Source organism: Mesoplodon densirostris, chromosome 12 (genome assembly GCF_025265405.1).
Source record: "Mesoplodon densirostris isolate mMesDen1 chromosome 12, mMesDen1 primary haplotype, whole genome shotgun sequence".
Taxonomy (NCBI): Eukaryota; Metazoa; Chordata; class Mammalia; order Artiodactyla; family Ziphiidae; genus Mesoplodon; species Mesoplodon densirostris.
In genome coordinates, this window is record NC_082672.1 from 36,150,541 (window position 1) to 36,165,810 (window position 15,270).

The window sequence follows — 15,270 nt, forward strand, 5'->3', positions numbered from 1 at the left end:
AGTGTTTCAGTGACTATTGCTGTATAACAAACCACCTAAATCTGATGAAAAAGAGTCATTATGTTATGCTCACAAATTCTGTGGGTTAGAAATTCAGACTGGGAATAGCAGGAATGGCTGATCTTTGCTCCACAATGTTTGAGATCTCAGCTGGGTAGGCTTTAAGGCTGAAGTGATTCAATAGCTGGGACTAAGATCATCTGAAGGCATCTTCACTCACATGTCAGGTGGTTGGAGCTGGCTGTTGGTTGGAACCTCAGCTTGGCTGAGGACCAGAGTATCTCCATGTGGCTTCTTCATGTAATCTCTCTCTATGAGCTAGTGGGGGCTTCCTCACGGAATGGCGGTTGCTATGTCCCAAGAGAGCAAAGGGCAGGTGCGTGGCACTTTTATGATGTAGGCTCAAAATCACTTAGCGTCATTTCCCCCATACTCTATTAGTTGAGGCAGTCCAAAGGTCTGCCCAGTACAGGGAGAGGAAACATGAACTTCACCATTCAATGGGAAGAGTATCAAGGTTTTGAGGGCAGTTAGAAATGTGATCTGACTTTTGTCTGACTGCCATTGTGAGGAGAGCATGCAGGCCATCTTTGGAAAATACAGTATGTCACAGTCCAACCTCTGGCCATAAAATTTCACATCCCTCCTACGCTCGCACATGGCAGATGCACTCATCTCTTCCCTGAGACTTCTTAGTCTCATTCTATTTTGGCATCTGCTTAAAATCTAGTATTTCCTCATCTAAATCAGGTCCAGGTGCAAATGAGGCTCCTTGGGTGCAATTCCTCAAGTATAGCTTCATCACTAACACTCATCTTGACCTGAAGACTTGAGAATGAAAGAGTTGTGTTATCTGCTTCCCAAATACCCAATACTCAATAATGAGACAAATAAAGGATGGCCTTTTCTTCACACTCCCATTCAAAAAGGGGGAAACCAGGAGGCACACAGCAATTATAGATCCACAGATATTATTCTCACTTTACCTCTCCCCAACAGTTTCACCTGTACAAATACTGTAACAGTATTAATTTAGTAATATACTAATATTATATGAACATTTTTCACTTAAATACTAGCATTTGATCAAAGAAGCCAGAAATTAAATGCAGTAAACAATTTCTGTATTCTTCAATTATTGTATCAGATAGTCACTATGTTAGCCTGCAATGCTTCATTGTGCTACCCCTAAAATATCTTTCCCATAGATTCCATCAATTGTAAAATCATGTGACTTAATAATATACTCAAAAATTTGAGTATATACCCTCTGGATACATTCCTTCTTAATCTAATGTGATTTAAAAAATAGTGGAATAACTTTAGCTATCTCAATGTGGCAGGCTAAAATCTATGAGGGCCCCCAAGATTCCTGCTCTAATTACTAGGACTATGAAAAAAATGGATTTTACTCTAGTGATTAGGTTATATCATGTGGTGTGGTTGAATTTAAGAAAGGGAGACTATCTAAATGAGCCTTTACCAAATCATGTGAGCCTTTTAAAAACAGGGAGTGCTCTCTGGCTGGTAGAAGAGGAAAGAGACAAGCTGTGACTGGTCTGGCAAAAAGGAAACATCCATGTTGTGAACCATCTCTGGAGGCCATGTGTAAAGAACCTGAGAGGGACCTTGAGAAGCTGAGAGCAACCAGCACGGAAATGGGGACATCAGTCCTCCAACTGCAAGGGACTGAATTCTGCCAACAACATAAATAAACAGAAGGGGGCTTTTCCTGGAGCCTCCAGATAAGAATTCAGCATGGCCAGCACTTTGATTTCAGACTTGCAATACTCCAAGTAGGGAACCCAACCATGCCCTGCAAACTTCTGATCAACACAACTGTAAGCTAATAAATGGGTACTCTTTTAAGCTGTTAAGTTTATGGTAATTTGTTCTGAAGCAATGGAAACTAATACAGTCATCCAGGAAATGGGAGTCTTAACTGAACAAGGAGTTGAGGATGAGCTTGAGATAAGTAAAGGAGGTGATATGGGATAAAGCAGAACTCACACTGAACTAACTGTCCTTCCCTGCCCCTCTCTCCTCTTACATGTACAGGCAAATTCCTTCATAATGTCATCAGTGGAGCAGCGTGGGCTGTACTGAGCAGGATATTCATGGGCTTGGTTCTGTCAGACCTGGTGTCAAATGATGGCTTTTCCATGTGACCTCAAGTTAGTTACTTGACCTCTCTGGACCTCCATTTCTCCAAGTGTAAATGGAGAAAGCATCTCCTTAAAGGTGTATTTGGAGGGAATAAATCAGGTAACATGTGATAAACATTCAAATATTTATTTACTTAAAGGCATTCTGTGGAAGTTTCAACCATACAGCATTTAACACAAAAGAGATGCTTAGGGAGACCAGGATTCCCAAGCCATTTGGGGAGCAGCACTGTTGTGCCGCCTTCCTCCATTTTTATTTCCTAGGATTCCACTTGCTTAAAACATTGTGGAACGACAGGGAGAAAGTCTTCCCAATGAGCCAACATGTAGTAATAAGATTAAGCTCCTGGGAGAAGGGACCCATGTTTGTTGGGCAGTTAGAAATGTTATCTTTTATTTGACCTGAGTGAAGTGCCTAACACTAGATTTTTAAGAATCAAGTACAATTTCAGACGTTTATTAGTTCACCTGTTTTTAACAAGGAATTTTTGTTGTTGATGTTGGTGGTGGTAGTTGTACTTTGTATTTTAAATAAACATGACATTCTGTGTTACAACTCTCCCTTCATATACTAACTGTTAAAGAAGAGCTTATAATTCAGATAAAGAAGAGACCATCAATAGAAGGAAAATGCTAAACTTTGTCTGACTATGTCCTCTAGTTTAGATTATCTTATCTGTTAGAGTGAAAATTATATCCCTTGGCAAAAAAAAAAAAAAAGTAGAAGAAGAAGAGAAACATAAAAAGTGTAAATTGAACTTTTGCCTTGAGTTACATCTCTGCTGTTTACCAAAATCAATTTATTTCTGTTTGTTTTACTGTCTATCTGCTGAAAACATATCTGAATCCAACAAAATGTGAAACATGTGATTTAAAATAGTTTGAGAAAGGAAAAAGGAAGCATCCTGTTAAATGTTAAAAATGGGTTCTGTGGTAAATTGTATACATGCACCACATCAAAACTAAATCGAAGTTAAAATAAATAATGTTACACTGAAAGTTGAAAGAATATAGCAAATCATAAAGATGCTTGTATACTAATTGAGAGTATTTTAATTGTTAAAAGATTTAGAGGAATAAACATCTTAGATGGGAACACAGTGCTGAAAGATCAGTGCCGGTTCTGGTTTTCCTTTCTAGTGGCTTGGCACGGCAACTGTGCTGAGCTCCAGCCTTGCCTTCAGAAACAGAAGCAATGCTGTTCAAAGGATTAATCAGTGGCCCAGCCATAGGAGGCCTGGGGATATCCACATCCACAGTCCCAAAAACTGTTACAGAAAACTTGTGCCCTCAGCCCTTGCTGAGTTGCCTTTCCGTCAAGGCAGCAGTTCCTGGAAGGCGTGCCCTTTGGGGTTAGGCTTGGTTTGTTTCTGTCTCCCATGCCTGCAGTGCTATTGACCTCGTCAACTCCTCTGTTCCTCTCTTGTTTCTGTTGCTATGAGTCACAATGTAATACAGCAGTATGACATTCTCCAAACTGGTCTCTTTTCTTACTCATGCTGATCTATATTACATGGCTAACATGGCTCAAGAAAAAAATGTTGTCTTCAGGAAAGAAAGCATTTAGTTGTATATCCCTTTCTCCATTCTGTTGAATTCATATCAATTGAATTGAAGTGCATTTTGCAATATAATTTACTAATTTTTGAAGTATGTATAAAACTCTCCTGGGATTCAATGTAGATATATTAACATTGGTCAGGCTTTGGGTATTCTGGGAAACAAAAATATTTGGGTGTGTGTGTTTTCCAAATTTATATCATATTAATTTTGAATTCACATTCATTTTTTTCTTTCTTCAAAATTTATCTCATCTTCACCTTCAAGGGTCACGTTAATTGTTAAGTATAGTCAACTAAGACACCAGATCGAGAAAAAAGTCAAGTATTTGTTATATAAGTGGATAATCTATTAAATAAATAAACACCAACGGACATTTCTAACATCCACCTATGGTATGTCAAGAATTTCTCTAGGGTTTGCATATAATACCGTATTCAGTCCTTGAAGTAACACTATAAGATAAATACTAGTATCTCTATTTTATAAATTAAAAAATTAACTTTAGATGTATTAGTTCATTCGCTCATTTTTTTCCCCTAAAATATACGTTTTGAATATCTACTCTATGCCACACACTGGGCAAAGATTTGGGGATAAAATTGTAAGCAAAAATCCTCATGGTTCATTCTCTCATTGGATTTTCAAAACAAAGCAATAATAGTGTTACAGTTATTAGGTAGAAAATCTAATATTCAAGTCTAGTTCCTCTTGATGCCAGACCCAGGGATTCACCAGCTTTTCCTTATCAGCCTTTCTCACTAAAGGAGAATAAAACTGGTGTCAGAAGCAAATCAGGCATTTTACATATGACCCCCAGTTGTTCCAGATACAGTAGATCCCAAGAGGACAAAGAATGCTTTTTCCTCACTTAGGATCTAGTCCTAGATTCTTAGGAGCATGGGTTTAATATCATCTTCAATGGTCCCATTATCCAATGGAGTGGTTGTTTCAGTTCCAGTAATATCTTTAGTCAACCATTTAGTTACCAAGTAAATAGGTCCAACAGTATAGATTCTCAATGCACTCTGTAATTAAGGATACTGCTAACGAAAACACTTGTTAGGGTTAGTTTTTATATAAACAATTATTTTAGTTGTAGTTTCTTTTTTGGTCTGTTGACTACATTTTAAAAGATTGTTTACGAAAAGGATGGATTTTTTAAATAGGATCGTAAATCTAGAACTTTAGTGTGACCTGAGTCCTCTTCTGCACTTATTTTCCTGCCAAATAAATCAATAATCAATGTCAAACATAAGTCTAAGTCTAATTTAACAACATACCTTAAGAACTATTTTATCAGTTCTTCTGCACTCCACAACAAGTTCAGGATAGGGAAATAATTCCATCCCAGTTGTGGCACACACTGGTCAAAAGTCAGGAAACTCATATATTTTGGGGTGATATGATCATTTAGTCACCTATTCACAAGTAGGTTTAAAAAAACACACACAGCTAATAGCAAGTGACAAAGAGAAACCAGAAGGACCCAACTTTGATTATCAGAACCTACTTATTTTCTGTTCCTAATAAAGAATATGTCAATGCTTGCTAGAGGCCCTGATGACCACACCTCATTGGTTCAGGGATGATTGATTAGTGCAGTGTCTTGCTAACCCAACCCCCTACAAAGGAATACCTACCTTCCATTGATAATAGCCACCCTTAAATTTCCTTGGAGGTAAGCTGAAAACAGCACTGAAGGAACTTAGAAAATATTTATGCATGCAGTCTTTTGATTCCAGAGCTTGAATGGTTTTGTCTGGTTATTGAAAAGACCAAACATTCTGGAATGAAATTTTGGTGGTTACATGCATGTCAACTTACTTGCTGCAAATAAACCAAGCATATATTATAAGAGCTGTACATATCACGTACTGGTTCAGCTTGCTTTCCTTCCCAGAATTTCAAGAAATGCTGCTCCAGTCTCCACTGGTGCTCTGTTAGTGTAGTTGCAAGACTGAGAGCTACCCTCTCCCTCCAAGCCATGTCAATTACATCAACCTGTACCAGTAGATATGGCACCCCTGAGTGGTACAAAATGCCGCAGTGCTCTGAGAGTGCGTTTACAGCCAGGTTTGAACACATCATGAAATATACGCCTCTCCTCACTAATGAAAATGGAGCCACATTTGCCTGTTCCTTCAGCCAGATGGGGTTATGATTGGTGTGTGCTTGCCTTTTACATTAATATTTGATTCCATAATAAGAACCACATGAGACAATTTCAGTTTATTAGTTCTTAAGTTGCCAAAATGGCTTTTGTACAAGTAATAAAATAAATAAAAATATTTCCCCTATGTTTTTTCTTATAAAATACACTTGTTATGTAAAGGATAAGCACATACCAGTCAAAACCTGATCTGGCACAAGCAATATTGTCTTGCTTTTTCTTATTTAATAGAAAACAAAGGAGACATATTTATTAGTTTCCTAATAGCATGGTTGGCTCACACTGGCCTATATGTACACATCAGATATTGGAGGCATTTATTTAGAAAGAAATGGTTTATGCTGACATCTTGGTAAAAATTTCAAAACCTAGTTACTAATAAAAATACATTTCCAGGGAAAGCATAAAATGAAGGAAGTGAAAAAAGTGAAAAACTGCTTGTTCTCTTGGTAATTCAGCCACTATCTCCTTCAGGGTTCAACCCCTAAAAAAACATTGCTGGTGCTGGGCCTTCTCTGCTGCACCGAGAAGTCCAAAGTGAACAATGCTAGCATGCCTAAGGCCAGTGGTCTGCCATTCATTGAGCCTAGACTCAGATTTTAAGTTGAAATGCCCTCTTTTGAGTACAACTTGAACATAAGTCACACCACCCTCAAACTTGTCATTAGTCATCAGTTTACATAAGTCTTTCTTACTTGGAATATTTAAGAACCAATTCATAAATATTCCCCTTTAAAATATGAGTGCTCAACAGAGCAATAACATAGGAACAGATCTGTAATTGAAGCTGGTTGGCCATCTTCTTGGCCATCTTTCTGAGGAAGTACCTGTGAGCAAATGATATAAATGGGGAACCACTTACCTCTGCTAAGACATCACACTTCCATGAGCTGATATTGATCTTCCACCAAGCTTATGAAATCTATCACAGGTCTTGCTCCTTCATTTCTTATTTTCAGTATTCAGAGACCCTGACAAAGAGAGGGTTACAGGGAGTCTTCTGTAGTAAGGTTGGGCTTACTAAAGAAAACAAATGAGTGTTTGAGAAATGACTCTTTCCCCAAAACTGTTCGTTCTTGCAAAGAGGTTACACTACATAAGACTTGAATTATACTGCATAAGAATTGAATTTAATTAAATGGTTGCAAGAAATACTTTATAAAGCTAAACTTTACCCATCATTTTTAAAAGAATAAAACCTGTCCATGTTGTTTCAATAAATTTTGGTAAAGAAAATTCCGTTTGCTTAAACTCTTCCATTCCCTGGTTTGATCACTTTCTATCATTCTATGCTGACAAATACAGAAATATTTTGAAAACAAAAGCATTCTTCTACCTGGACCTTATAAAACCTAAATATCGTATAAGCATGAACATCTGTCTTAAAGGAAAAAAATAAGGATATGTACTCTTTAAAGAAGCCCAATAGATACTTTTATCATCATTGTCAGATTTGTAACTGGAAAGATATGGAATATATGAAAAATGATTAAGCAATGTAAGGGAAATGCAGTTTGTTGGCCTAACAAATATATTGCTTTAGCTTCAGTGTTTTGTGTTATGTACATACAAATATATATATATATATATAAATGCACACATATTTACATATGTATTTATTTGTTTATTTATTATTTAATGAGAATAGTGCAAGAGGTGGAAAAGATAGAGTGTACCTGAGTGAAATATCTTAGAAGAAAAGAGTTCTTTCCAATAGGTTTCAAGATTGAATAGAAGGGATAGAATTGATCTGAGTCATTTTCCCACTGCTTCATGGAGCAGACTCATAAAATGAGTTTGATGGGCACTGAGGATTAACTTTGACCTCTCCATGGCTTCAGAGAGTCCAGGTCAACTTGGAGAGACTAGAAGTGTTACTATGCAGGGGAGAGCAATGCGATACAGCCCCAGTGCTCCGTCTCACGCAGCCAGCCAACAACAGCCTTTCACAGTTATGTTGCTTCTCTTTCTATGTCAGGGTTAAGGTCATTTTTAGGGCATGGTGAGGAAATGTGGAGGCCGGGGCTGTCTGCACCACACCTGCGCTGTGAGAAACAGGAGGTTTCAATTTCCAGCCTCTGGATACCACACAGCCTAACCTTTACCTGCCTGTCCTCACCCCAGTACACAACAAATATAAAAATAAAATCAGACATTTCAGAGTAGTGCATTAGCAAGATCAAGGGTGGACATTCCTGAAACACAGTAAGGCTTTCAGAAAGAGGTAAGCAATAAAGGCAGAGCTTTTTTATTTAGCTACAGTCACGGTCTCCTATGTTTAGTTATTTTGGGGGGTGAGGGAGGGTTGGGGGTGAATGTGTAGAAACTGAATTTCAATTATTATTTTGGTACACATGGGGGCTGAAATATTGAGCTATTTACAAATATAAAAGTTACTGGGGACTGAATCTGCAAATATAAGCAGTTTCATATCAACTGTAGCTTATTCATGTTTTTTCCTTTATGAACGGCTCAGTCACTCTCCTGGAATACAAGATAGAAGCAATAAAACTGACATTGGAAGGGAAGTAAACAGAAGCAAGTATTTTACTTTAGGATTCTGGGCCTAGTGAACTCATTTCAGAGAACAGAAACCTAATAATCGAAATCACAGTTATGAAAATAGCATTAATAAAAGTTAGTGTTGACTGAACAGTTATTCTGTGCTGTGAGCTGCTTTTATGCTTTACATATAGTAGCTTGTCAATCTTCATTGCACACCTATGAGTCATTATTATTATTATTATTATTATTGCCATTTTAATATGATGAGAAAATTGAGATGGTTTTTTCATACTTCATATGATTTTCCTACACTTCACCCACAAAGTGGCTGAATATTCCTAAAGTGTTCATGGGGTTCGATAATAGCACGTGTTATTGCCCCTTTTACAATGAAGGGAATATGTTACTAGTGGTGTTTGTGAGACCATTGGACTTCTCTGAGATTTTGTAAATGTAAGTTCTTAGATTTACCATGCTATGCTAATGCAGAAGTCTATTTTTTTTTTTTTTTTTTTTTTTTTTTTTGTAGTACGTGGGCCTCTCACTATTGTGGCCTCTCCGTTGCGGCGCACAGGCTCCAGACGCGCAGGCTCAGCGGCCATGTTTCACGGGCCTAGCCGCTCTGCCGCATGTGGGATCTTCCCGGACCAGGGCACGAACCCGTGTCCCCTGCATCGGCAGGCAGACTCTCAACCACTGTGCCACCAGGGAAGCCCTCAGAAGTCTTTTGATTGGAAATAATAGAGAAGAACTAATTACCCTTTAGAAATACTCCATAGATTGGTGAGATCCATGCCACGTATAGGATAAGAAGACAGCTATCAATAAGGCATGGTTTCAGGGGCACTGGAAGGTTTGCTTACACTCAGAGATCTTCCTTCCAGAGCAAAGAGCTTAAGCTTTCAAATCAGACAAAGCTAGAATCAAACACTAATTTTATCATAGTTACTGTGACCCTGAGCTGAAGTTTCTTAATTCATCCAGGAGTTGTCATGAGGATGAAACAAGGCAATGAGTATCAGTGCTTTGAATGTGACGAGACTAATACATTTTGTTTTCCTTTGTCTTCCCCTTTCTTCTTTCTCTTTCCTATAATTTAACACGTTAGGAAGGTATTCTCATACTCTGAGTGAAAAAATATATGAAAGTCTTAGAAACTGCCCTTGAGGAACTCACAATCTAAAGTTATATTTTGTGACCTAGTAGAAAAGGCAATGTGAGCTCTGAAACATTTTGAGTATTTTTCCTGGATAACAATAGAAATAAAAACCTCAGGAATTGATACAAATATTTAACTTATACAAAATGGCACCTCATTTCACATTGTTTTAGAAAGGAGAAATTGCAATATCATAATATCAGTCGATGGTGTTTATTATCTCTTGGTCTTTTCCTGTTTCTCACCATGTTCTTATAAAGTTTCTGATAGTTAAAGAAAATTTGGAGTCTTAGAAACTGACTTTCATTTATAACCTGCTGATTCACCTAGATCAGGTTACTGGGAAGAAATCCAAGTTAGACCTCCTGACCTACCCGAAACAGCATGAAGTATGTCCTGCCACTAAATCCTGATTCCTGTGTACCTCACCCTGTCACTAAATATGATTTAGAGGAACCTTTAGAAAGTCAGGTATAAGGATTTAGTGCTTTACATGTAAGTTACAGCTGCTGGACTGGCTTTTATAGTAATGTAAGTAAGTAATTTATTAAATGGTTCAGTCATTAGATATACCAGACCTTGAAAACATTCTTGTGAGGGAGGCTACTTTGGGTAGTGAGAAGATTAGCATTTCTCAGCAGCAAGTATTTGTGACAAGATTAATGAGGCACAGGGCAGATGGATTTGTTTCCCTCTTTGTGTCTGCTCTCCTGGTTTCCTTGCCCTTTATTTGTCTTTTCCTCTGTGGCACCTGCTGTCAGTGACATGGATGAGATGCCAGAACAGCATTCCTTTACTTCAACACTCTTCACACCTTTTTCTCCCCTCTTCTTTCTCCATGGGAGGTATTCCTTTCTCCTCATCTGGGATTGGAAAAGGACATTATTTCAGTTTCTACAAGAAATGTCTGGCAGGCATTTTCACTTTAAAAGGAATCATAGAATTATGAACAAGATCAGAAACACTCTCAATGGTTTCTTTTATATAAGAAAAAGTTATGTTGGAGATCATTTAAAAATTACACATCTCTTCTAACGCAGCCTGTATTTTCCTTCAGAACTAACACCACCCTTATTGTGTCCATTTTGTCTTTTAGGAGGATATAACTTGCTTCACGTACTGACCATTTGATAGAATGTTTATGTTCCCATTTTCTTTTTCATGTTCTCAGGCTTGAGACAGACACTGTCTGCTTTGTGAGCTTACTTCTCTTCAAAAATATTTATATCATGTAGACTAATAACAAGTGTACTTTCTTTTAACAAAGCCTCCAACTTTGCTTCTGTTTGTTCTTCTTCCAGCTCAATTTCCCCTGATGTCTTCCAATAAGTTGCCATCCTTTTTATCCACAGAAGTCTCCTAAGTGTGTCCTTTACTTTGATAAAACACACTTTTCACATCTTATAAAAACTAATGCAACAGAATTTCCCATTTGTGTTTTTAGAATCTGCCAACAAATTTTTATGATGATCCCAAGCACTAGTTATTTTTAGGTCTAAAGTAATGGCCAAGATATTTAAGGGCTAAAGAGATGGCAAGATATGTGGCTGTCCAGTGGGCATTCCTGTGCCGGAGGAGGGCCTGGGAGTCTGGAGAGTTGGGAGATCAGCAAAAGGCACAGAAAATACCAGATTTCTACAGTTAATGAGGATGTTTAATGTATATTTTTACAATCTTCTAATTTTATAATTTTGAGTTAAAAATTTTTTACTGACTTTATCATTCTTGATTTGACTATAAGCCTTTTAATATAAGCAAAATTTATAAGTAAGAACCATGAATTCAAAGGAATAAGTTATTTAACTGTAGCAATTATGCAAAAAAAATCCAGTTTCTTAGAAAATTTCTTATTTACTAGGTACATCTATGTACCTCAAAGCATCTGCAGATGGGGTCATTCAGGGGGTGTTCAATTAGTACTTGGCTAAAACCACAAATGGGATTTGTTTACATGGTTATAGACTCAAGAATAGGAAAAAAAATAGCAAATAGATCAAGTAAAGTAAAAGTGGAGTTTTCTCATTTAAAATTACCAATGGGATGGGCTTCCCTGGTGGCTCAGCGGTTGAGAGTCCTCCTGACGATGCAGGGGACATGGGTTTGTGCCCCAGTCCAGGGGGATCCCACATGCCGCGGAGCAGCTGGGCCCGTGAGCCATGGGAACTGAGCCTGCGCGTCTGGAGCCTGTGCCCCGCAATGGGAGAGGCCACAACAGTGAGAGGCCCGCGTATCGAAAAAATAAAAATAAAAATAAAATTACCAATGGGGCCAAGGTGGTAAAAAGGGAAAGGTTCTAAAAGTTACAGAATTATCACTGCAATATATTGAATAATAAAGCCAGCACTGGAGTCAAATTTTGTAGCTAAATTGCTAGTCCTCTCAGATTTCTCCATCTCTAACTAATAGTATGAATCACTTTGTAAGGCTATTATAAATGTTGAATGAAATGATGTAGCTAAATCTCTTGGAACAATGATCGATAATAGTTAAATCATTAGCTATTATAATTAACTTAAAAACACTGATTTCTTTCTCAAGGAATATTTTACATGGATAAACATAACAAACACAAGAAAGGTAAATAATCACAGATAAGCAGAAGAGCAGGAAAATAATAGTGTTGGTAAGAATAAAGCCTGGAATGGGCTGAAAATCAGAAGAATGGAAGCACTTTAGAGCTACTGGGGCTCAAGGATTAAGAAAAGAAAGGAATAGACCGTTTGATTGAGATAGGAGGGTATGGTGTTTAAGAAATTGTGAGAAAACCAAAATTCTCAACTCCTATTTCACTCTGCCTTCCCTATGAAGGGAAGAATTTTTAGAATTATTATTCCTCATTTAAGAATTATTCTTAAATGAGAAAAGGAAGAATAAACATATTTAAGAGGAGGTGGAAATTCAAGATAAGTTAGAAGATTGGAAAAGATCCCCTAGCTGATTTTATGTTAATAAAACCTCTGGGTTCGTTCAAGATTTATATAAAAAATTTTATAATATACCTGACCCTTTCTCCTAACACAACTTGCTTCTCACACAGCTATGCCTTACACAGTATTTTGATTCACCTGGAATGCCTTTCCTTAATTTTTCATTTGGAAAATGCTATTGTTTTGACAAGAATTTCCCAGTTTCCCTTGGCAGATCTAATCACTCCCTGGCCACCATCCTGTCTGTGCATGTTTCTAACATCTGTGAGAATGTATTGCGGTGATAAGTTATACGTCGCTCAGTTCCTGCTGTCCCATTGGGATCTTCCTAAAATACAGACTGTTGAACCTTGTGTTCTAAGATCCTACCAGAGTATGGCTCATAGTCAGTATTCAGTATATGTTAATTTGACTTGATTTAACTTAAAGAAAAGGAACAGTTGCAAGAGCTAAGGACTCTTGATGAGAGAAGACTTTCAGGAATGGGATGGAATAATAACTATCTTCAATAAATAACAGGTCTTACATGAAAGGAGTAACTTTGGAGGACAGAACCATGATTAATGGGTCAAAGTTAAAATGAAATAACTTTTGACCCAGTATGAGGCTGAACTTCCTATCAGAGTTCTCAATCGGAAAGGGTTATCTTGTATGGTAGTGAGTCATCTGCTAGGAAATATGCTTGGGGTGGAAACTGAGTAATCTGTTTGGGACATGGTACAGCTAGTTCTTGCAGAAGATTAAGGTTGGATTTGAAAATCTTTAAGTTTCCTTATATAACGCTAAGATTCTATGATTAGCTTCATATTTATTAATGTCTCAGTTGGAGAGTCAGATATTGTAATAAAATTCTTCTTTCCCAGAGACTCTGCTTATCTCAGCAGTCACCTTCTCCCAGGTAATAATCTCTTCTACAAGTTTGTGAAACTTGTTCTTCACTGCAGGCCCTATTTTTATTAATGTTTCCCTCTCAAAAAAACCTGCCACACCACAGGTACCCGCTATGCAGACTCAGAAACTTGGCACCTCTGAAACCCTATTGCAAAGTTTCCCCTGCTTTGTTTTGCAGTCTTAGCTTAGCTGAAAAAAAAAAAAACTAATATGTTTAGAAGACTATTTGTATAAACCTGAATAATCAGAAAGGGGCTCAGTTCTGTAGACAACAATAATAATAATTAAAGTTGGCTTCTTTAGTGTCTGGAATTCCAACTGGGACAAGCTCAAAGCTTTGGTTTATCATCACAAAAGAGCCACAGAGCCCTCAAGAGCCCTTTCTGGGATTCCAAAGAAAATCTACCAAGGCAGAAACTTTTTCTTCAAGTTTTTTTTTTTATTAAAAACAACTAAAGGCAAACACAAACACATTCCAATACAGAAGCACTTCTGAAGAGCCACAAATCCACAAGGTTCCAAGCCTCTGGCTAGTCCAATCCGTTGCTGTAAAATGCTAGACATAATTTCAGCTAGCGTGGGTCTGCCCCATGCAATAATCAAAGAAGGAAACACTACCACAAAAATCAGGCTCTCTTCTACATTACCACCTACCTTTGTTTATGTCTGCAGAGTTTGTATTTTCTCCTTTGTAAAAATATTTTTTTATTGTTTCTTGCATGTTTCTTGTTAGATTTTTGAAGTTAATATTTTTATTCTATCTTCAGCTCTGAACTATAGCACATATGCTTTGTTTATCTGTATGGTGGCAAGACAATTTCATGATTTGCCCACAGCTTACAAACTGATCACTGGGGTCTGTCTCCATGGTGCCGTGACTAATGGACATCTGGAATTGTCAGTTGTGCCTTTGTGAGGTTGAGCCGTGACTTGAACTAAAGCTACAATGTGAGCAGTCATTTGAACTTCCCTGCCACTTGCTGGATAAAAAGGCAAGAAGGAGAGGATAATCTGTAGTATGAAGAAAATTTTCCATTCTATTAGCTTACATATCCCATCATCTGATGTAACGCTTTTACCAATTTTATGCATCTAGTAATGTAGGACATTATTATAATTAATTGCTTGAGTTATGTATTGTGCTGTATTCCAAGGTTTCTTCTGTTTTGTTGTAGTCTGGAAAATCATCAGAGTAAACTTTAAAGTGAATGTAGTAATACAACATAATTAATTATAGCAGTTTCTCTTCAAAGCATTATGTGTGTCTTTAAAAGAAATGGTATCAGAATACACTAACTCGAGGTAATATTAAGACAAGCAAATTTATCCACATGTATTTCTTTTTTGGAACTAATGTGACAGAATTAATAATGATAATATCTGACATGTATATTTACCATATACAGCACTATTACTTACTCATAATATATTAACCCATTTAATTTACACATGAAGTAAGTTCCACTACCATCCCATTTTATATATAAATAAACTGAGGTCTAGAGAGATTAAGTAATTTGCCCAGGAATAACTCAAATGAACTGGAGTCTGGATGTTTGGGTACTATTTTCATATCCAAAACTTCCTAACAAATGAAAGTAAGGATTCAGCTTGAGTTACACATGGGCTTCTACTACCAACTGCTGGGCTTCAGATATACCTGTCAAGCAATGAAACAGGCCTGTTGGAAATATAGTTGTACCCTCTGGAAAAAAATTCATACCTAATCTGTTGCTGTAGTTCAGACATACCAGTGGGTAGTATTGGTGGAGTGGCTTTCTCAAAGACTTAACACAAGATCCTGAGTAAGTTCCCTGGAAAGGATTCCCCCTGAGAGAAAGTCAGGCATGATGAACTTGACCCAGTGACTCATTTCAGTCACAGGAGAAT

At 37.4% G+C, this 15,270-nt stretch overlaps 1 pseudogene; it reads left to right on the plus strand.

Annotated features, from left to right (window-relative positions):
• Positions 1-340: 340 nt before the first annotated feature.
• Positions 341-15,270, plus strand: part of LOC132499830 (vimentin-like) — a 110,234-nt pseudogene continuing 95,304 nt past the window's right edge.